General features: G+C 40.4%; 1 long non-coding RNA gene across 1 annotated transcript; it reads left to right on the top strand.

The window, feature by feature from the left end:
* The first annotated feature begins 8,724 nt into the window (after positions 1 to 8,724).
* On the top strand, positions 8,725 to 24,506 carry LOC309633138. The gene is made up of 2 exons (XR_014247337.1): positions 8,725 to 11,367; positions 13,448 to 24,506. It is a non-coding gene; the product is annotated as an uncharacterized lncRNA (long non-coding RNA).
* The last annotated feature ends 380 nt before the right edge of the window (positions 24,507 to 24,886 follow it).

Genomic DNA, 24,886 nt, shown 5'->3' with positions numbered 1-24,886 from the left:
AATAAATAAATTGTGGTAATTTCAATACAATAGAATACGATGAAAGTGAATGAACTCTTGCTATATACAAAAATATGGCTGAATCTCACAAATTTAATGTCGACTGAAAAAAGCCAGATACAAAGGAGTACATATCATACATTGCTTCATGACAAATTACCACAAAATTTAGCAGCTTAAAGCAACACACATTTATGGTCTCAGTTTCTGTAGGTCAGGAATCCAGGTGTGGCTAAGCTGGGTGCCTCAGCCTCAAGGCTGTAATTGAAGTGTCAGCTGGGGCTGTGGCCTCATTTGAAAACTCACCTGAAGGAGAATCTGCTTCCAAGTGTGCTTATGTGGTTCTGGACAGGATTCACTCCTAATAAGCTCTGGACTGAGGGCCTCAGCTCCTCACTGGCTGTGGGGTGGTGACCTCCTTTAGTTCCTTGCCACACACGTCTCTCCCTAGGTCAGCTTGTAACAGAGCAGCTGTCTCCCATCAGAGGGAGCAAGTGAGAGAACAAGGTAGGGCTTTTGTCAGCTAATCTTGGAAGTGCCATCCCATCACTTTTGCCACATTCTATTTAGAAGCAAGTCTCTAGTTCCAGAGGGGAGTATAGCAAGGACATTAATACCAGGGTGTAAAGGTCATTTGTGCATCCTCACCCAGAATATTCCTGAAACCTTCTCTTAGGTTTAACTTCAGGCAGATTGCTCTACTTATCCGTACATATCTTCATCCTAAAAAGTAACCCTCTCTCAGTTGGCCTCAGAGAATACACCCTTACAAAGATGTGTCACCCATGTAAAGAAGGTATTTGCTTTATTTTCTCCTCAGCTATTTTCTTTTAGGAATCAGTGCTTAATCAATAGGAAATTGGTTAAATGAATTATGCTACATTCCTTTTATGGAATGGTATGTGGCCAATAAAACATGCAGCGAATTTGCATATGTTGACGTAACAAGGTATCCATGGTATATTGTAAAGTGAAATAGGCAAGATACAGGATAGTTAGACAAGCACTATGCCGACTGGAATGTAAGATACTGAAAACAGAGACAAGGCCTATCTGATTTATCTGCAGCATCAGCGTCTAGTGGACTCATAGTGGACATTCATACATATTTGTGGACTGAATGTAAGAGCACAGAAAATAACCTGGAAGGATAAACATCACATTGTTATCAGAATTACCCTCTCTGAAGGAGCAGCATTGGAGTGCATTTTTGTTCACTACCATTTCTGATGTTTCAAGTAGTCTTATTAGAGTGTGTTTATGTTTTGTGCTTTCTGGCACCTAAGGGGCTTGGCACCCCCCCCAAGAGCCAGCACCTGTGTCTCTTTGTTGCTAGGGTGCCTTCAGGCTACCAGAAGCAGCTTTGCTGGTGACCTGGAGAGCAGAAGTGCTGGTTATTTGTGTCCCTCTCCCTGTGCCCCAGCTTTTAACAAATAACTGACAAGAGGAGTATAAAGATTCCTGCAGCTTAGCCCTTGATGGGGCAACTCAAAGGTGTATTTTTTGATTCTGTGTGGCTCCCCTGAAATTCAGCCTAAATGACTTTGTTGACCTTAAGGGTCTTTACTTGAAATTGTACTTTCTTCCTGGGCTCCTTCCAGTTCAGGTCCCCCTGGATTGTCCTAGAACAGTTCCCCCTCTCAGCGTCTGCTTCTGGGGACCCAATCTAAGTCACTTGTGTAATTCAAAACAATAAAAACAATCGATGCCTATTGGAGGATGAGGTGGATAACTTCTCACCTCAAACTTTTCACCCTCCATGGCTGTAAATTGATCAGAAGAAATGTCCAGGCACAACCCCGTAACTTATGGGGCCTAGGAAAAAATGAACATGTGGGGTCCCTTGTTTGAAAAGCAGGAAAAAAGTGGTGTTAGCAGGTTAAAATAGAAAACCTCCTCTTTTCCAGAGTCTCTCTCCCTCAGCTTGTCAGGTTGTTTTTTATTTGCTGTAGACTGTTCTAAGTAAAGAAAAATTTTAAATTTGCATTAATAGCATGAATTTTACCATCTATCTTTATATTGTACAATGTGAGTTTTAACTGCAACTATAAGAGCTTTTTGCTTGTATGCAAAATTACCAAAATTACACAATTTATACTTGGTAGATTGTACATGCATATGTATTTTTTTTCTTACACATACTGTGGAAATGCCGCACAAAACTAACTCAACTGTTTCACCTTCATTTCTCAACACATGTGATTTCTACCATGATTTCTACCTTCAGCTTAGTGTTGTGTAAGGAAAGAGTGAAAGCAAAAGGAACGGTTGCCCTGTCTTTCCCTTCCCTTCTGTGTCATCATTTTCAGTGTAACCAATTGGCTAATACAGAGAAGTAAAAGAGTGAGAAAGGGTATGGTAGGTTCCTTGGTCATTCATGTTTCTTAGAACAGTAGGCACTTTCAGGCAATCCCTGTACCTCACCCCACCCTCTGCTTTGCTTGGATCCCTGAGCTCAAAGCCTATTGAGTTCCACTTCTCCAGAGATTAATTACCAACCCTCCAGGCAGGGAGCAGGGTGGGGATGCCATAGAAGAAGGAAGCTCTTTGGCTCTTCAGTGATGGGTGGAAACCAAGGATGGGGATCTAATTACCCAGATCTATAACCAATCCCTTGTTTTCAGCCCCATGCTTCCCTCACTCTCCCTTATTTCTTATTTGGTGTCTCCAAGGCCCATCTCCTGGTGCTTTGTGGGAAATATTTAAAAACAATATTTATTTGGAAATAATTGCAAACTAACAAAAAAGTTACAAGAATTCATGTATTTTTAACATGTTATCTCATTTAGTCTGTCTCTCTCTATATTAATCTCCTTCCTGAATATTCTACAATAAGTTGCATATATCATTGTCCCTTTCCCTGAGTCCTTCAGAACATATTTCCAAGAGACTTCTTTACATACCCACATTAAATGTATCAACTTCAGGAAATCTAACATTAATAGATTTTACTCAATCTACTGCCTGTATTTCACGTCTGTCAGTTTACTCAGTAATGTTCTTTATAGCATTGTCTTTTCTCAAGTCCTGGATCCAGCAAATGTCACACAGGTATATAAATATCATGTCTCTGTGGTCTCTCAAGATTTAAAATCCCCAGCCTTTCTTTGTCTTTCAGGATATTGACATATTTAAGGAATACAGCTGATGGACCATTTGCGTAGCCCTTTCTTCTCATATGGATATTTTATTTTTTGAGCTTATCTACGTTTAATCTCTGCAGGACATTTGAGGAATGAAGTCCTGGGACCTTTTGGGTTTGTTAGGGCCACAGTCAGTCTGTAAATGCCAACACCAGAGATGCTAGCATGTGTAAGGGACTTCGCTAAGTCATCTTATGGTGAAGGGAGAATAGAGAAGGCAAGTCTTGAAGCATAAGTTCTTTGGAGGATGGAAACTGTAAAGAAGCTGATTTTGTGGGAGAAAACAGGCAAAGAAAAGCGCTTTCAACTCTTTTAAGTCTTCTTCATGTGGAGGGGAAAGGTGTGAGTGTCCTAAGCATGGCTGATTTGTTAAACTTAGGAGGAGAATTGAGGAAATCAAAGTGAGGAAATGATATGGTGCTTGATTGCAACAGTGTAAGATCTTAATGACGCTGTAAACATCACAACCCCTCCCCAGCCCCAGCCCCAGGGGGATGAGGGGAAGCCAGTTGATACAGAGATATCGGGGAGGCAGCTCTGAGCCTTGTTCATGCACTGCCCCCACAAAGAGGTGCTCATCGGTGACCTGCTTCCCCTCCGTCTCAATCCCAATGAGGCCTGAGCAGCTGAGTGAGTGACACAAGTGGGTGAGATGTGTGCAGGAACCTCAGCTGTCTCCTGCTGGGCACTGTAGCCCAGGTGAGGTGAGGGGTTAGTGTCCTTTCTCTCCTCTTGCTTCCTCCAGCGGGAGGATGCCAGAGAGTGAAGAGGGCAGAAGAAAGTCTTGGCAGAGCTGGGAGGGGAAGGAGGACATTCCAGGGTTGGGCAAGAGATCTTTACATATCGCCAAGTGGCACTCAGTCACTCTCCAGCTCCAGATGAGAGCTGGATTCAAAGCCATGGACATGAGTTTTGCTTTCTGGTCTGGCCCAGCTCACTTGACTGCCCACCCTGTATAACCATGCAATAGCTGCACTGAAGCAGCTCAGGGACAAGAACATTTTGTTGAAAACTACCACTGTTTTTGTCTTCCAGCAAGCTAGCTAGTGTCCAGGGGACACAGATCTGGTGGGTCTTAGATGAAGGTATGTGCTGTGGCAGGGATGTGCTCCAGCTATGCTGGGAGGGCCAGGGCAAAGCCCAGAGGAGGATCTGTTGTGCCTGGAGAGTTAACCTGTCTGGGGAGCCGTCTGAACTCAACCTTGAGGTTTTCTGCTGGCTGGGCGTTTTCTCAGACCGGAGGCCCTCCATGGTACCTGCGTTGGTGATGTCACGTAGGACAAAGGGAGCACCTATCTATTAGTGATGGGAGTGTCCATGGTACAGCCACACAGAACCTGGGGGAAAATGAAGCAGAGAGTGAGGGAAAGCTTGGTGGGTGTTTGAGTCAGAAAGGATGAAAAGATGGAAGAAGGAAGAAGCAGGTGGACGGAATGGGAATGTTCCCTTCCTGCTTATTCCTGGGTCTCATCCTGCCTTCTCCTGCCCTCAACCCCCAGCCCCAAAGCCTGATTCAGGCCACAAGGCATTGTGCCTGATTCGGAGCTGACCGGGTCATTGTGCAGCCCTTGGGTGCCATCCTGGCAGGGGTGTGAATGACTTTGTATGTGAACACAAGGCAATATTGGCATGCATGCATGTTGTCAGGCAAGGCATTTCCCTGTCTTGGGAAAGTGATACTGGTGCCTTTTTCCAGCCATGTACGATGACAACTTGTTAGATACTGTTCTTGATGCAAACTGTTCGTTCATCACAGTTAGGTTGCCACCTTGTGGTCTTCATGAGCCTGGAGGAGCCGAAATAGGTGTCCTGCAGTACCCTCTTAGCTGATGTGGGCCCTGCCCTTTGTGCTGAGGGTTCGGGGGTCCTGGCCTCACCTTGGATCCCCACTCAGCCTGAAGTCAGAGAGTCCAGAGGCACCCAGTGTTTCCTCGCCCTCATCGCCATCTGTGTTATCTGGACGTAGCCTGGAAGGGCTGAGTGGAGCAGCACCTCTCAAAGACTTCAGAGAGGGTGAGGCCACAAAGGACAAGGCTAGGGAGGCATGGGGGCTGCCTGTGAATGTGTGATAAGAGAAGCCACTGGCATCACCTTTCACTCCAACGCTGTCCTTTACTCCCAGGGGATGGAGAAGTTAGGGGCAGTGTGACTCCCCCAGCTCCCCCAGGCCACTCCCCTGCCCTAGCTTCTGGATTGTGGTCCTAGAAAAGCAACCTTTGGTTCCTATTGAGTAGGGCAGGCTTAGAGAGCAAGCAAAGCCTTGAGCCTGATAAGATGAATTTCTGATTTTGATTATCTTTTGAACAGTCCTGCATGTCTATCACTGTGTGTGAGTTTTCCAACTCTCCAAAGTGCAGAGATTCTCAGTGACCCACTAGATAGAAAAGGCAGGACTAGACACTTGGGGGATGAGCCTCCCATACCAGTGATCTCTTTCACATACTTAGGGATCAAGGACTTCTCACCAAAGGAGAGTTTGTGGCTGGAAAGAGCTCAGAGACTGACCTTTTTTTACATGGAAAGTCATTTCTGGATCCTGTATCTTTGGGTATCTCTATACACACCCAGGTGATGGAACAGTCAGACAGGATTTCTGTACTAAGAGGGCTAGTATGAGACAGTCCCAAATGGAGAGAGGGGATTTGTCTAGGAGAGATGCCCCAGTTTTGCTCTGTTTTAGCACATTTTCCTCCTCTTCCCCAACTCCTATCCATATGGCAACACATAAAAGCAGTAAAGCTCAGTGGCTGAATAATGGCAGGAAGATGAGGGCACTGGTACTAGGGAACATTTTCAAGTGCTTTGTTTCCACTTCCAGGGCTCACAGGTGGTTCAACCCAGGGGCCATCATCCATTTGCTCAGAGTTGTACAGAGAGCACAAAGAGTTCTTCCTTAGCAGGTGTCACTGACATTCAACACAAGGGGAATGGGACTCCCTGGACTTACACACCACCAAGTCTCTGTGGTAGGACAACCCTCTGTAATGAAAATGCAGCCTTGGGATCTGGCTGTGGGTTTCTTTGGGGTTCAACCATCCTTCTCTTAGGACACAGTGGAAGCAGGTTGACTAGATATGTAGGCATTACCTGCTTCAGCCTGGCTTAAATAGAGATGTAGCCAAGAATTTAAAGTGTTTCATTACTGCCTTTGCTAGTGAGGAACTCCCACCCTCTGCAGTTCTAACCAGTGGCATTGAAGTATAGCTCTGACACTAGCTGTGGGATCTGAGCCAAATTACTTCAACTCTCCAAGCTTTAGTCAAAACCGGCATAATGATACTCATCTCCTTTATGTAAGTTTGCAGTTCAATATCTGGCCCATTTTAAGTGTTCCATAAGAAATAGGTGACCGGGGACTTCCCTGGTGGTCCAGTGGTAAAGAATCCGCCTTACAATGCAGGGGACGCGGGTTCAATCCCTGGTCAGGGAACTAAGATCCCACATGCCGTGGAGCAACTAAGCCCGCGTGCCACAACTACTGAGCTCGCACGCCTCAACTAGAGCCCACGTGCTGCAAACTACAGAGCCCATGTGCTCTGGAGCCTATGGGCCACAGCTATAAAGAGAAAACCCACATGCCACTAGAGAGAACCCCACGCACCACAATGAAGAGCCTGCATGCTTCAACGAAGATCCTCCATGTGCCACAACTAAGACCCGATGCAGCCAAAAATAAAAAATAAATAAGTAATAAAATAAATCTTAAAAAAAAAGAAATAGGTGACTGTTTTGACTGACAGTTAAAAAATTCTTTTCTGTGTAAAATAATCTCGTTGATGGAGGTTATACAAATTTGTAAAGCATATCCATACTTAGTAACCAACTGTAAGACTATACTACAGCTGGAATCACGATTCTTCAGCATCAAATAAGGGACAGTAAATATTTATTACAGCAACATAATCTTTGTTGCTACAGCTCACAAGGACATGTTTATTAAAATTGGTGGCACTAAGCCAAGACTGACTATTTTAGTTGCAAGAAAAAGGAAAGTCCATATCAAATGCTTGGGAAATTCTAACTAGTTTCTCTTCTCTGATGGCAAGATTTGTTCCCTATACTAGAAACACACATGGCATGAGACATTGTGAATATTGTGGGGGTGAGTTTGAAGACTCCAGGATTAGCTAGATTTGGGGGAAGCCCTTAGTTGATCCCGGAATCCCAAGTGGGAGCCAAGCTTAATGCTTCCAAGTCATGCTCTTTTTATACATGAGAGTCTATGTATTAATTGCCGGTAATTTTTATTCAGCCTTTTGCATACATCAGAAACTTGGACATTTTATGAGTTGTAAAATAAAATGTGAATTTCATCCATATAGCTTTTGGCAGAAAGAAATTTCTTTCAACAAAGTGTGTTTAGTTTTGCTTGTTTTATTCTCATACATACCAGTGCTTACTAAAGGGAATCCATTCTTATTTATATTACTATCTTTTTTTTTAAAGATCCTTTCCACTTACTTTTCACAAAGCTAGGCTCTACTGGTAAATGCCTTTTTCTCCCTGCATTCCGTGGAAAGCATACAGACCCTAAATGCTAAGTGGAAAGCAACTGAAACCCAAACTTGCAACTCAGTGCACTTGAAAATGTGTAGCTGGAGTCAATTCTTTGTCTGGAGCCTTGATTCTGTTGCTAGGTGGCAATGTTCCCTCACCAAAAGGATGGTTATTAGAGCCTACAGGTCCCTTTCTGAAACAGAAAGGAAAATACTGCCTTACTGTCTCTTCATTAGCAACTTTTCAACCAGACTTCCTTGTTTCAGCCCACAAAGAGGCATCAGCACTGTCTGAAACTGCCAGGCTGGAATGATCAAAACAATTTCTTCCTGCTAGCCACTGTACATTGCAAAACTGGGCAGTCTGTGGTATAAAGCGCCTGGTTGCTTCCAGTAAATATAAAAATCCACTCTAGGCAGGGACAAGAGTTATCCCAGGCCCTAGTAAACCAGTGATATAATCTTGTTTGTCCAGTGATTGGTGGTATAGTATTCAGTTCACAAAAGAGCTCTAGCATTGAGGTCACAGAACATCTGTATGTGGTGTGCCTATGAATTACTGAAGGTTCTTTTTAAAAAAGGAGTTTATTTCACTTCATTTTCAGACAGGGTTGCCAGATTCAGTAAATACAAATATGGGACGAACAGTTAAATTTGAATTTCAGATGAACAATTATTTTTTTTAAGTTAGGTTTATTGAGATATAATTTACACACAATAAAATTCACCCTTGTAGGTAATAAACAGATCTATAAATGTTTACACATGTAAACATCATGTAACTACTACCACACTCAAGATATAGAATGTTTTCATCAGCCCAGAATTACTCCATGCCCCTTTTCAGTCAGTCCCTCACTCACCCTCTACCCCTGACAAGCACTGGTCAGATTTGTCATTAAACACTTACCTCTTCTACAGTGTCATATGAGTAGAATTATATAATATCAATATATAGCCTGTTGTGACTGGCTTCTTTCATTTAACATAATACTTTTCAGATTCATCAATGTGGTTGTAGGTAACAGCAGTTGATTTTTTTTTAAGTATAAGTATAATCCATGGAATAATTAAGACTTACATATAATAAAAAAGTATCTGTTGTTTGTCTGAAAATTTCTAAATCAGTGGGCCTGGAGTAGAACTTGGAACCTGCATTTTAACAAAAACCCATGGTGTTTCCCATGCAGGTGATTCTAAGATCACATCTTCAAACACCAAGGGTATGAAGCAGTAGGGTTGTAAGTCTCCTTGAGAATCTGCTTAACTCATTGAGTCTTTTACCAGAAAAACAATGATAGAAACTCAGTACTTTCACACAATTTCAGGAGGTTGTAGGATTGACCAAAGTTCATAAACTCCATAAACCCCAGGTTAAGAACTGTAGTGTTGTCATGTGTTTGACTGAAAAGCTCAAGTCTTCCACAAAAGTGAGGAAAGCAAGTTATTTCAGATTCTCCCACTCCCTCTGCTCATCATATTTCCCCACACTTTTCACAGCAAGGGGATTTTTTTTTTTTTATCTTTCTATAAGATACGAAGCCTTGCAACTCTATTCCTATTTAAATGTTTATTTATTAAATCAAAAGTGGATTAATCATTTACATATCATAAAAGCCATACATAGGTATCACAGAAAGCTAAAACTGCAAAGAAACTTAAAAATGAAAAAGAGGAATGGGTAGTCGTACCACCCAAAAAGGGAGAGAGATAATCATTTTATTTATTTATTTATTTATTTCATAGCTGGGATAATAAAGGCATGATGCCTGGGTCCTACTCCACATATTCAGATTTACTTGGTAAGGGTGTGTTCTGGACTCAACATTTTTCTTACTTTCTTTTTTTTTAATTGAAGTATAGTGAATTTACAATATTATATTAGTTTCAGGTATATAGCATAGTGATTCAATATTATTACACATTATTCTCTATTTAAAGTTATTACCAAAAAATGGCTGTATTTCCCTGTGCTGTACAATATGTCCTTGTTGCTTATTTATTTTATACATAGTAGTTTGTATCTCTTAATCCCCTATGCCTACCTTGTCCCTCCCCTCTCCCTCTTTCCACTGGTAACCACTAGTTTGTTCTCTATGTCTGTAAGTCTGTTTCTGTTTTGTTATATTCATTCATTTATTTTAACTTTTAGATTCCACATATAAGTGATAACATACAGTATTTGTCTTTCTCTGTCTGACTTATTTTACTAAGCATAATACCCTGTAGGTCCATCTGTGTTATTGCAAATATTAGAAGTTCATCCTTTTTTTAATGACTAAATAATATTCCATTATATATATACATTCATCTTCTTTATCCATCCGCCTGTTGACAGATACTTAGGTTGCTTCCATATCTTGACAATTGTAAATAATGCTGCTGTGAACTTTGGGGTACATGTCTGTTTTCGAATTAGTGTTTTCATCTTCTTTATATACATACCCAGGAGTGGAATTGCTGGATCATATGGTAGTTCTATTTTTAGTTTTTTGAGGAACCTCTATACAGTTTTTGAAGGACTCAGCATTTTTCAAAGGCTCCACAGGTGATAGTAACATGCAGCTGAGTTTGAGAGCCACTGCTCCATGCACTTGCCATTGACTTGTTCTCTGTGCTCTTTCTATATTCTTGGTTAATTGGGCCTTGCAGAATGGGTTGTAGAACCTGTTGGGAATCAATTGGAATCATACCTGTACATCAACACAAAAGGAAAAATCTTCTAATGACTCGTTCATGCTGGAGGCATGTCTACAATTGGCCATTCCTGATGAAGAATAGGGGAGCCCTGCTTGAAGAAATAAGATTAGGTCAGAATGGGAGAAAATTATAGCCAGAAATGATTAAATTTCACCATAAACCCCTGGAGTTGCCTGAATTCTGTGATTAGTGAGAGCTAATCAGAGCTGAGGAAGAAAAGGAGTCGTTAATGGCAACACTCCAAGAGGAAGACCTAATAATAGAGTTAAGATTTGAGCACCAAGGCAGACCCAAGTCTCTGGAAGTGATACAGGCATGCCCAGTGACTCGACATCCTATCTCCAACAAGCAAATATGTCATGGACAGGGGTATCCTCACAAGGGAATCCTCACTGCTCCCCCAATCCCAAACTTTCCCAAGGCTGGCATTGAAGACTCCAGTTTGCTTTGCATGTGGTGATATTTCTCATAAGTGAAGTCACCATGGAAGTCCAGCCACCCAACCCTCTAGCATTCACTAGTCCAAGTTGCACGAGTTTTAAAATTCGGTGGCAACCTTTAGGCTGGTACTGAACATTAAGTAATGGGTTGAAAGAGTCTTGAGACTTATCTTATGAGCGGTCTCAAGGAACATATTATGGTTGGTTGTACCAACAGAACTCCAGATTCACAACAACTTGCCTCCATCCTTAGATTCAGAGACCCTGGAGGGAGGAACTGAAATGGTCTGGGGCCTTCTCAGTACTTCCTCTCAAGGGGTCACGCATCAGAAACAGACATGTTAGCCGTCTTACTGATGGTGGAAGAAATGTGTCAGGGGACTCAGGGTGGAGATTCTCATGTGCACATTACATTACAGTTGTTGCAGATATCTTGTAATATAATTTACTGTAAAATTATGGTAGTTATTAGACCAGCTGTTAGATATTGTTTTTTATTAATAAAGCAGCAGTATATTACCATAAACGTTATTTTAGTGCTTTGACAACTGTATTTCAATATTATTGATATTCTTTGTTATCCTATATGTTTTATTTTATGTACTTGCAAACATGAACAGGAATTAATTTTATATCAGTTTGATTCATGATGTTGTCACTTCCATTTTTTAGTTTAGAGGTGTTTTAGGAACTGGGAGGAGAAAACTAGCAGGGGGAAACAGGGAAATTTTATGTTGTTATAGCCTACGTTCTTTTACTCTACACATTGTTTCTTTGGTTCCAAGGATTTTTTTTTATCTGATAGTCTGACTTACATATGCTTATTTGCTTTCTATAAGAACCCCTTTGAATTACCTTTCCCAGCAAATAATTATTTGCTTCCCAATGGGAGGCTAGGATGACTCCTTCAGGATCTACTGCAGAATCAATGATAAGGTACATTAATGAGTCTCAGAATCACTCCTAGGAGACTATTTTCCTTTCCGTGCTCTATCCTGTTGATGTGGCCTCTCCTTTTCACAGCATTGGGAATTGTAATTCAGGTACAATATGCTTATTCTCTGTGTCTCCAGATCACAGGTGGAGATGTGGCTTTTAGAAACATCTCATATTCTAAGTTCCAAAATCAATAATAGGATAAGCTTAGAAGTGGTTTATATACCACCCCCCCCATTGATATCTTAGGAATAAATGTCAAGAATAGAAATGGAAATTATCTATTCAAGGAGGCCTAATCACAAACATTTTCAAGGCTATTTTTATTGGGGAATGTGCTGCAGCACTGCTCCTGAGCTCTTTTCTCAGAAGGACACAAGCCAGAATGGCATCTCAGAAGTTTATTGTATCAGACATAACAGTAAAGGAAACTTACCTTGGTACTAGTGAAAGTTAATGTTCAAAACAAATAATGAAATGTGTTTGTTTATGTGCTTGTTAATACCTCCCTATATAATGAAGAAAATTGTATTTTCATCATATGCTTTTTTGAGTCCTATGTAACTTCCTCCCATTTGTCCTGGTATGACATGAAGTCAGCCCTTATCATATTTATATCTTTGATGAAATACCTAGAGACAAAAGGAAGGATGCAGGGGCAAATTAGTATATAATGCCATGTAGTTAAATATGTTCTTTACCTCACTATTCCCTTCATTTTTTCTTGGGTCTAGAACCTGAGAGGAAGCTACAAAGATACCCTCTCTGCTGTTGACATTACCTGCTAGAAGAGAATTGAGGGTGATAGCATGGCTAAAGTGTGGCATTTCTTGTAGAGAATGCTTTCCCTCCTGAGCAGGGATCGAACCCGGGCCCCCCGCTTTGGGAGCACAGAGCCTTAACCGCTGGACCACCAGGGAAGTCCCTTGTTTTAAAATTATAGGTCTCCTATATATATATATATATTTGCACCCTCCTTTATAGACATTGTATACTATTTATTTTCATTGTAATGATGCATTAAGTTTATAGATGCTTAAATGTAAACAGCACAAATTTTAATAGAGAAGGATGATGGTGAGGGGGTGTTTCCCATAATCTGTCTTCTTTTTTTAATAAAAAGAGCACAAAAGAGTTTCATTCTAAAAAATTTATTAAAGTAACTATTTGCACAGGATTCTGTTTGAGTAGATTAACTCCTCTTGCACTTTGACAGATAATAATGTTGTGAAGAAACATAAACACAACTGCATATGACAGTGCATATCTCTGTGGAAGGCCAGTATGCTGTGTCCTGCAGGGTCTTCAGGAACAGTCTCTGCCTTCATGACCTTCAACTCTTATAATGGAGAGGAGATAAGTATATAAACAAAGCACAAAGCAGAGGGAGGTAAATGACATACAGAGATATACGCAAAGAACTTTGAGAGTTCAGAGGAAGATGAACCTCAGATTTGACCTCACCCACAGAAACTTATTTCGAAAGTTTGCAATGTGGCCTCAGAATCTGTAAGAGGCATTTCAGCGCATCTGATACAGGTGGTCCCCAGACTGCTCTTTGAGAAATACTGATCTAATGGTCAATAGAGCTTTGTTTTCCTTTTGAGTAGCTTTTTATTACTGAGCTTAAGAATTCTATCTCATAATCAAATTTAATATTATCTAGAACACAGAACTTATATCCTATGAAAGAAAAAGCTCTTTGCCACACCTTTTTTAAAATTACTACTAGGTCCACAATCCTTTATCTGAAACCTTTTTGTTAGACGTGTTTCAGATTTCAGAATTTTTCTTAGAAAGGTACTAAACAATCCATCTCTAATAAAAATTTTAATTTTTATTCTTCCATCAGCATCAAAACTCTTCAGGCTTTATAATCTCTCTCTGATTTTCCCAATACGACCCTACCCACAGCACTCAAAATCTTCCAGCACTGCTTCTGAGATCTTTCATGTTTTTCTGAAATAATCTAAAATTTAGGTCTAAATTTTAATCTAAAATTTATTTAAATTGTGCTTCTATTTTCATTGAAAGCAAACCTTAACATTCACTTATACACCTTAGTATCAGCAATTTTTTAGATATAATGATGTATTTTTACTCACTATTGCTTCTTTTATTCTATATATTCCTTTTCTTGGGTTATATTTTACTCTTCCTGGAATACATTCTTGCTTAAATCTTTATAAAAGGCTTATGGATGATAAGTTTTATGAAAAACATTTCTTCTGCCATTACCCTTAAATACTGGTTTAGAATAATGGAGAACTCTAGGTCAAAATTTCCCACAGAAACTTAAAGACGTTATTCCTTCAACCTCTTGTGTCCTATATTTCAAATGAAAAGTTGGAAGTCAATCTGATTCTTTCTCTGTTATACTTTTTTATTCTCTCTGGGTAATTTAGTATATTCATTTTATACTTGAAGTTTTACTAGGACTTTGGTAGGTATTTTTAAAATTATTTTTCTTGCTCATCATCTGGTAGACATAGCCTTCTAATCTGAATGCTCAAGCCTTTTCCCGACACAGGAAAATTATTCTGTTCTTCAATTTTATCTTCATCCAGTTCTTCTCCTGAAGCTGAGACCTTAGAGACCCAGTAAAAGACCTCTGTCTTCTTTTGCATGTTCTGCAAGAATAAGGTGACTGATATTCCAGCTCACTGATTCTGTTTTCAGTGCGGCGCATTCTACTATTCAGCCCTCCATTGAGTTAAATTTGTATTTCAGAAATTATATTTTTAATTCCAAAATTCCTAAGTCTTGTTATTCACAGCGAATTTTTTCCCTTGATAAAATATCCTTTCAAATCTCTCTCAAGTTACTGAGTATATTCTTCTTCTGTTCCCTGTACAGACTCTGCTTCTATGAGGATTAGTTCTGTTTGTTGAGTTTAATTAGTTTTTCATGGGCAACTCTTTTTTTTAACTCTGTTTTTGAGCTTGGGCATATTTCTGGGTTCTTCTTATAATAGTTCCCTGTTTCTCATGTGAGGTTGAGAATCGTTCAGTTCTGTTGGGTTTTACCACCAGTGCATTCCCTCTGTTTTGTATCTTCCAGAAATCCATAGGGGCTTTTGAATTATGGTGGCACACCTTCAGGCCTGCAATACCCAGGTGTAGGTCTTTGGTTGTATATGGTTCTTGCTATTAATAAAGGACTATGTTGTTTCCCATTTGGTTATTGCTTCTTGCCTATATATGGCCTGAAATCCCACAAGGAGGAGAGATGAGCATAGGGGCAGGATTGTTGGATGCTTGGCAATAATAAAAGCATCCCAAACCCCCACTTTCCCCAAACCAGTATTTATTGATATCCAATGTGGGCTCATGTGGATATCTCCATAAGAACTGGTATTTAGGCCAAAGTACCATGTAGAGAGACTGAGGGTCTTGGTGCACCTGTGACAGCTGACATTGTAACTTGACTTAATATTAGATTTTTAGGAAAAGAGGTACTTTTGAGTCAGAAAATACTCATCTCAAGACAAGCAGAGCTTCAATATTACAGCTGTTTTAGGTACTGGTAGTGGAGTAATTTGTTGTTGTTGTTACCAGAGCTTGTACTTCTCTTCATTGTATTACTCAGCCATGACTGTGGGCCAGTATTTTAAACTGTAAAAGCCATTTGATTCCTGAGGACTAGAGAACACTAATGTGTGAAACATTTGGAATTTAAATTCTTAGTGCTTGGCATGGGTAGGTGGCACTAAAATGGTAGTTCCAAATGTAGTTCCTCTTTATGCTATTTTGAAGAGGATACAAAGAAAAGAAAATCACTGTGGATTTCTGCTTTGGATTTATGTGGCTTGTCCTTAGGTCCTGGCATTCACTGCTCTGGCCCCTCACCATCATGGTCTCCACCAGCACATGGCCTCACACTGCTTCTAACTTGTTCATTTCATAAGCTCAAGTCATAGATGTGAGCTAAGCTTGTGGGTTAAACTGTGGTGGGGTGGGATTGGGGGTTGGTATGGAAGGTGATTTTGTTTCAAACAGACATTTAAAGAGAAATGAAAACCCTATTAGGTTGACATAGAGAAAAAAATTCAATGAGATTATTAAAAATCTAAGAGCTGAAAAGGAAATTTAGAAGCTGTGCCCAGGACTTCCCTGGTGGCACAGTGGTTAAGAATCTGCCTGCCAATGCAGGAGACACGGGTTCGAGTCCTGGTCCGGGAAGATCCCACATGCCACAGAGCAACTAAGCCCATGTGCCACAACTACTGAGCCTGTGCTCTAGGGCCCATGAGCCAAAACTACTGAGCCTGCGAGCAACAACTACTGAAGCCCACGTGCCTAGAGCCCATGCTCCGCAACAAGAGAAGCCACCGAAATGAGAAGCCTGCGCACCACAACAAAGAGTAGCCCCTGCTCACCGCAACTAGAGAAAGACTGCGCCCAGCAATGAAGACCCAACACAACCAAAAATAAATAAATAAATAAGTTTATTAAAAATAAATAAATAAAAGCACGTTTATATTGTATTAAAAAAAAAGCTTGGGGCTTCCCTGGTGGCGCAGTGGTTGAGAATCTGCCTGCTAATGCAGGGGACACGGGTTCAAGCCCTGGTCTGGGAAGATCCCACATGCCGTGGAGCAACGCGGCCCGTGAGCCACAACTACTGAGCCTGCGCGTCTGGAGCCTGTGCTCCGCAACAAGAGAGGCCACGATAGTGAGAGGCCCGCGCACCGTGATGAAGAGTGGCCCCCACTTGCCACAACTAGAGAAAGCCCTCACACAGAAACGAAGACCCAACACAGCCAAAATAAATAAATAAATAAATAAATTCAAAAAAAAAAAAAGCTTGTGCCCAAACACAAACCAGGATTCTGGTTTGCTTCAAAACTCCAAAAGGAATGTGATTATCTCATAAAACTGGGTGTTGGTCTTATAGTCAGAACAGGAAGAATATGAAACATGTCTTCTATTTTCTCTTTCCTGTTTCTTTGTCTACCCACCTTGCCCTAAGAAAACATTAAGTCTCTGCTATGTTCTTTGACTGGCAACAGCAATGTGGTCTGGATTACACCATATGCTGGGATCTAGAGAAATAACTTGGCTTGGAAATAAACAGCTGTCATCACTTGGTATTCACACGTACTTTGTGGGTGTAGACTGATTCATTGACGTTCTTGTATGTTCTGCTGACCCTATGAACTTCTGAAAGCCAGAGCAGTGAGACAAGTAGGTTTGGGAACCAGGGGAGCCAATGGTATAAATCTCCATCTGAGTCTAATGGTCTGAGAACTAGGAGCATCATGTTCAAGGGCAGGAGAGGACAGATGTCCCAGCTCAAGCAAGACAGCAAATTTGCCCTTCCTCCACTTTTTTGTTCTATTCAGGCCCTCAACGGATTGGTAGATGCCCACCTACATTGGTGAAGGCAGTCTTCTTTACTTGGTCTCTTCAAATGCTTATCTCTTCCAGAGACGCCTTCACAGATATACCCAGAAATAAAGTTTTACCAGCTATCTGGACATTCCTTAGTCCAGTCAAGTTGACACACAGAATTAACCATCACACCCTGTGTGAGTGGAGGATAGTCTACCATCAGTAGATCTTAATCTCTGTGTGCCATCCTGAGGTAATGAGAGGCAATCAAAAATGAAAATTAAAGTGGAGGGGACATGTCAGTTTTCTCTGCCCACCTGTTACTGGTTCCTTGAGAAGGATAGAGTTGTTAATCAGCATAGTAAGAGCCCTGGGCGTACACTGGGTGTTTTTGTTTGTTTGTTTGTTTTCTTGTTTACTTATGAGTGGGGTTACTGCATTTTTAAAGTCTGCATCCATGTAGGGCTACTCTCTTGCCTTCCTATCTCAGAACAAATCAGAGACAGGCCAGCCATTCTCTTCTCCAGTGGTTACCAACCAGGTGGATTTTGCCCCCCAGCAACATTTATCAATGTCTTCAGACATTTTTGGTTGTTACACCTGGGAGTGGGTATGTGCTATTGTTATTTAATGGGTAGAGGTCAGGGATTCTGCTAAACATCCTACAATGCACAGGTCAACACTCCCCTTCCCAACAAAGAATTATCTGGTCCAAAATTTCAACCCTGGTGCCAAGGTTGTAAAACACTGCTCTTCATTTTCTTCTATTCCATGAGGCTATGTATGTAAGTGGACCAGGGTACAGGCCATCCTTTTCTCTACAAGTACAATTGAATGTGTTGCTCACATGTGGGAGAGTAGGACACTTTATTTAGGTCATCTTAGCCATGTTTTTGAACATAGACTTAATGAGAGAACCTTGCATTGTCCATCTTGTTAATGATTTTAAAAAGTGATAATGTATTTCCCTTTTGCCTATTATTCCTTATATTTGGTTCCCTCCATTGAGAATTTTGTAGGGAACTTAGATATTCCTTGTTTCTGGGTTGTAATACCATCATAATATCATGAAAACTTTGCCTTCTTCCATGTGTTGTCTCCTATCAGTGTATCTTCAACCTTTCCCTCTATACAAACTCCTTCCTGTTAGTGGAAAAACATGCTCATATTTCCTCCTACAGTTTGATAAATAAGTACAAAATAATTTTTAAAATCCCTTTTCCTTTCTCCCACATCCCTGTTCTCTATTTAATAGTGAAGCTTTTTTGAAAGAACTGAGAAATGGCAAATTTAACACAGCCAATGAGTGTTCCATTGATAAGTGAGGTAAGCCCACGCTCAGACCCAGACCAGGTATGTGCCCATAATCAAAGCACAGTCAAAGTTATTGTTTTCATGCAGCCTACCCTTAGTAAATATTGTTGCAGGTAAATGGAAAAAAAAAAAGATTAAACAGTTGAATCACCTCTCAAAGCTCCTGCTGAAATTTGGACGCAAGAACAATGAAGAAAATAAAGAAATTTAGAAAATTCAGGATACTCTGAGTTGGGGACAAATCACTTCTAACCATGGAAGCCAGATTTTCATTTTCTCTGACTCACTTGAACTAAAACACAAGCATATGACGTATAGCTCCCCAACCAGATGCCCCTGTGTCAGACTTCGGCTCAGTTACTAGTGACACAGAGAATCAAAGACTGCATAGTCAATTATGAAGTGGCAATCCTGGATAGCCCTCTCCAGTTTCCAGAGGCAGTAGTGCTATTTCCTACAGCTGGCACAAGGTCCAGAAGGCATAAAGAAAGTGGTACAAGAGACTTTTCTTGCCCACCAGGAGAGGCCGCGTGGCCTTCATGGGGCCGGTTTCATAGGTTTTGGATATTGTTCCTTGCTATGTAGCCTCTACATCTGGTTCTTCAGCCTTCTTGGATATGAAGTGAGCTACCGAATAGCTCTTAATTTATTCTTTTCTAATTAAATTACTCAGAACTTGTTTTTGTTGCTTGGTATCTGAGACTCCTTGGCAAACTGGCAGCCAAATGTGATATAAATATGACACAGTCAGTCCCTGTCACAAGCAAAAGGGCAGTTAAATTAATTGTTTAATAGCAACACCATACTTTATTAGATTCTCTGCTCTAACCATTCCTCTTCTTGCCTTCCTCTGTTTGTGGTAGCTACATCTGTTAAAATAGGAATGGTACAATTTAGTTTTTCTCTAGGATCAAATCCCTTCGCTCCCTGTAAGTTATACCTAAGCCCTGGGTACACAGTGATAGATAAATACAGGTTTTCCCCATGATCCAAAAGCAGAGCGTTCCTATGAAATCTTTCCTAGGCTGAAATGACGTAAGGCAAAGAAGCGATTACCTTAGGACCCATTTTGCTAATAGATTCACAAAACAAATCCCGATAAAGCACAGATGCTCACAGACATATTTCAAGGCTATGGCAGCTTGATGCTGGGATGCTCAGTGTAGTTCCCTAGGAAGGAGCTTGGTTGGCGGTGCCATTCTCACTGCTCAGGGTTCATGCTGCCTCTGTAAGGACTCCCTGCAAGACAAACACTGACACTATTTAATCCTCTTTGGATTTCTTTCTGTTAGAGAAAACAGGTCTTTCGTAAAAGCTAAATGGCGTAAAGCAAACTTTCGAAAAGTGGGGAATGCCTTTGATCATAAAGGAAAGAAAACGGGAAATAAGGGAGAACTGATAAGAAGTGTGGGTGTAGACTGTTCAGATTTCAATACTCTATGACAGAGGTCTGCAAACTTTTTCTGTCAAGAGACAGATAGTAAATATTTTTTACATGGTAGGCTGTAGCTCTTTGTCACAATGACTCAACTCTGCCATTGTTGCGTGAAAGCAGCCACAGACAACACATAAGCAAACAGGTGGGGCTGTTTTCCAATAAAACATTATTTACAAAAACAGGTCATAGGCTGGATTTGGTTTACTGGTTATAGTTTGCTGATTCCTGCTTTATGTTATGCCAGGTTCTCGGGGTTCTTCCCCCTGTTTACATTTAGGGCCAATTTTCTTATATTCATTCATTCATTCATTCATTCTATGATCACTTATTGAACACTTATTTGTTTCCACAAAGATTCCTGCAACTGAAGCAGCTTACAGCGTGGACTGGATCAGGTAGGCACCTTGGCCATATCCCCTCAATCTCGTCTCTTCAGTTCAAAAAGGTCCAACATCCTGCTGCCAGAACCTGCATTTCTTTGCCTCAGGAATTTCTCTGGCCATGAATTGTATAGATCTGTATTCCCCACAGTTTCTTAATACACTCCTTCCTTGAATCTGGGTGGGCTCTGTGACTGCTTTGACCAATAGCATGTAGCAGATGTGAGTCTATATAATATCTGGGCCCAGGTCTGAAGAGATTGCCAGCTTACGCTTCCTATCTTTTGGAACATTTGCTCTTAGAATCTAGACGCCATGCTACTAGAAAGCCCAGAGAGCCTCATGGAGAGACCAGTGTGGAAAGGACTCAGTACCAATTTGCTAGTCATGAGAGTGAACCAGGAAATGGATCCTTCAGCTGTAGTCACGCCAACCCAACTAACATACTGTGTGGAGCAGGAATGAACTATCCCCACCAAGCCCAGCCCATATTGCAGATTCATGGGCAAAATATATGACGTAGTTGTATTAAGCCTCTAAATTTGGGGAGGTTTTCAATGCTATAATAGATATACAGGACACTCACCGTGGACTTAAAGTAGTTCTTATTATCAGACTTTAACAGATGAAGGATCTGAGGTTTAGAGAAAAAAGCATGCCTTGCCCAAGGTTTCACAACTAGTAATTTAGAGATTAGGACTTGAAACCCAGGCCTGCCAGATTCCAAAGCCCAGGCTCTATTTAATCTACCTTGTTGTTTCTCTAAGCCAGAAACTGAACTGAAATAAAATAAAATAAAGTAAAATAAAAGGAGGCAATAATAGTGAAGTTGAAATCATAGGGGATTGCTAAGCAGAGGCTGTCTAGTGCCGCTTTTGGGGAAAATATTTCAGGATTACCATTCTCTCCACCACCATGCTCACGCCTGGGTCCTGCCTCTACTAACTGTCCCTATTTTTTTTTTTTACTGCTGTCCTAACACTTATGATGTATTCTACTTGTCTGTCTCCTTGAAGTGTCTCTAGATACCTTTAATATATGTATCCCTATGCCTGGCTTAGTGCTTGCCTTATAGCAGATATTCAGTAAGTGTTCTTTGGATGAATGAATGAATTCTGGAATGTATTGTGGGTGCACAAAGAACTTTATCAGTTAGACTAGAGATACAACTATTAGGTGTGCTGTCTATAACCTGGAACACAAGGCAAAGATGTATAAATAAAGCGTTAATAAGCTCTCCCACTCCATCCATCCCCACCCACACTTGGCTCCCCAAGGTAATCCATGTTAATATCTGGTTGCATCTCTCCACACTTTTCTTCATGTTCATACAAATTGATACAAATACATAAACACATTATGTGGTTTTTGGGTTGTTTGTTATTATCCAAATGTTGTCTTACTTTCCATTTCTCTGCAGCTTGTAAGCTAGTGTAGGGATAAAAAGCACAGTTTCTGGAGTCAGACTGATTAGGCTTGAATCCTGGCTCCTTGCTGACTAGCTCTGATATCTTTGGAAAATTATTTAACCATCTCTGTGCTCAGTTTTCTTATCTATAAAATAAAGTAGAGGAAATAATATTTCTCATCTTATAAGATTGTAAAATGTACAGCACAGAGCTGACACATACATAGTAAGCATTCTAAAAATGCCAGCTGCTATACTATACCTGCCATCAATAGATAGGGTTCTAACTCCTTTTTAAATAGCTGTATAATATCCATAGAATTGAGGTACCAACATTCATTTGACCATTCCTAATGATGTCCATTGGTTGTTTCCAGTCTTGTTTCCACTCTAAATATTGCTACAATAAGCATTTTTGGACTTAAATCTCAGTGCTTTTACTTCTGTGGAATAGATTACTCAAAGAGGGATTGTCGTATCAATTTACTTGAATAGATCTATACCTGGCACAGGAAGGGCTGTATCATTCTCCACGTAACTGTCTCAGAGATTAACTACTGCAATCCCAGCCTGTTTGAGGGGTTTGGCTAGAGACCAAGCAGCCATTGTCCATAGCCAGAAGTCACATGAGCTGCCATAAGTCATATGTCTGTCTGTCTTTTGGTTAGAAGTTCAAATGGGTTCTTTTGGTCTGGGGTTCTAGCACCTAGTGGTGAGAACTTTGTCTTTTCTCTGAAAAAGTCTGAAAAGTCTTCTGAAAAAAGTTTTGAATTTTTTTTCTTTTGCCACACCGTGTGGCCTGCAAGATCTCGTTCCTTGACCAGGGATTGAACCCAGGCCACAGCAGTGAAAGCTGAAAACTTATTTTATTTTAATAACCATGTAAGTGAGAGTGACAAAGAACTACCTAGTAATGAAATCACACCAGAACCATCAGTTTCTTCAGCTTAGAAGGGCAGCTGTATAAAATTTAAAACGCAGAAAGAAATAATAGGCCAATCCTTTATGAATTGAGTATACCATATTCTTTCATATCTAATGCTCTATGTGACTCAATTCTTAACTGATCTTCCACTTGGGAATCTATTGGTAATGCAAACAACCCTGCATGAAAATGTCTGCTGCCTAGTACAGATCTGTGTCTAGTGTTTCTTCAGCAGAATAGCCTATCTCTTTTCTAAATTAGGTTCTTCTCGTTCCCTATTTTTCACTTTCCCTCTCCATTGTACTTAGACCTCAGACCCTTGGATAGGCTCACAGTACCACCCCTGAGACTTAGAAATAGATAACTTTCTGATTGCTATTTCCTTACAACAAAAACAGCTTTCCTGATTTCTCAGGCACTAAGCACTTCCAAAGTTCCTAAAACAGAATGTGTAATATTGCTTGACATGTTCCTGCTTATCACTGATCATCCTTTCTAAATATTTTTTAAAAATATTTATTGCTCTCCTTCTGTGGGAAAAAAAGGATCTGGCTTCCTTCTGCTACTTTCTATTGGAAATGAATACCAATACGCCTCCCAAAATAAACAGGCCTCAGGCACCCATGAACACAAAAAAAGCACTTGACCATACAGAGGTATTTGACTCTGTACTCAGCAGCCATTTTGTTTTTGTCGGTGTAAAAACAAAACAAAATAAGGAGGCCAAGCCCTTAGTCTTTATGAGTTACTCCCAGCAGTCTTTTGTCAGTCTGAAACTGGAGAACATGGGGCAACACATATGAACAGTATGAGGGAAAATAAGCAATTCTTACAAACTGGTTTACTTTAGTATTTTCTATGAGAGGCTTCAACAGCAGCAATATGGCTTTTGGAAACTTGGCCAAGCCCTAAAATGGACTGGTAATATTACAGTTGTCTTAAAATAATTTGGGAGGGGTTATTCTTTTGTTTAAACCTCTTCTTTTCCTGACCCCTTTTCTACTCTTACTCTGACTTCAGGCTCTGACCACATTCTACATACATGTATTTTTTTAACCAACTTATTTTCACTTCTAGTTTCTGGCCTCGGAAGTAGAAGAGAGAGGAGTTATGAGGCTGCTCAGGCTGCTCTCACAGCCAGAAGAGCACACCTTCTGACAAAGACTATTTTCAGAAAGCTCCTTAGATTAGGTCTCTTTTCAGGATGTCTTTGCCCCTGGCCGTTTGTCCAAACTGCAAATTGATGTGGCAGCCCTTTTGAAACACAGTCAAATTGACCAGCCAAACTTTTCTAACTTCTCTAACTTCTCGTGAAGAGACAAACTCTCACTTATGCCAAATGATTCCTATCTTATCTTTTTCTAATTTCCTTGCTTTTCCAGGCCAAGTTGTACAGATCTAAGAAGGACATAACATTTCACACACAGGAGTAAAATGTCCGTGTTAAAAGACATTGCCTTTCAAAAAGGGTTTAAAATACCCTGTTTGTTTTTACAAACTAAACAGAAGGATTAAAATAAAAGGAAGGACAAAGTATGTTAGTTAAAGCCTAACAAAAATAAGGCATATGATAATATTTAGTTAAACATGCCAGGATTAAGAATTAAGAATTAATTAAACTAAGAAGTGTTTATTGAGAAAGGGCAGAATCCTCCAAGAAGATAAAAGAGTTGTAAATCTTAATGCCCCGGGCTTCCCTGGTGGCGCAGTGGTTGAGAATCTGCCTGCCAATGCAGGGGACACAGGTTCGAGCCCTGGCCTGGGAAGATCCCACATGCCGCGGAGCAACTAGGCCCGTGAGCCACAGCTACTGAGCCTGTGTGTCTGGAGCCTGTGCTCCGCAACAAGAGAGGCCGCGATAGTGAGAGGCACGCGCACCGCGATGAAGAGTGGCCCCCGCTTGCCGCAACTAGAGAAAGCCCTCGCACAGAGACGAAGACCCAACACAGCCATAAATAAATAAATTAATTAATTAATTAAATTTAAAAAAAAATCTTAATGCCCCAAGTAACATAAGACAACAATACGAAAAGCAAATACTGCTAGAAATGCTAAAAGAAAATTTAAAATGCATGACAACAGTGGCAAACTGTAACAAAACTCTATCACATTTGATATATCAAATACTCAATTTAATTAAGAATACAAAACTTTGCAAATTTTAATATACAATCAGTAAGAATGACTTCATAGATATATTGTTTACTGTGTTCCCAATGTACAGAAAATCACATTTTTCCTAATAGCTGTGAATATTATGTAGCTCTGGAGCAAATATTAGCCCACAAATAAAATCTCAGTAAATTCTAGAGAAATATCCTAGGTTATATTCTTTGATCATAATTAAATAAAAATTTTAGATTGATATTAAAA

The sequence above is a fragment of the Balaenoptera borealis genome (assembly GCF_965194805.1).
Source record: "Balaenoptera borealis genome assembly, chromosome: 8".
NCBI lineage: Eukaryota > Metazoa > Chordata > Mammalia > Artiodactyla > Balaenopteridae > Balaenoptera > Balaenoptera borealis.
Note: the sequence above shows the minus strand (reverse complement) of the source record. Positions and strands in the feature narration are given on the sequence as shown.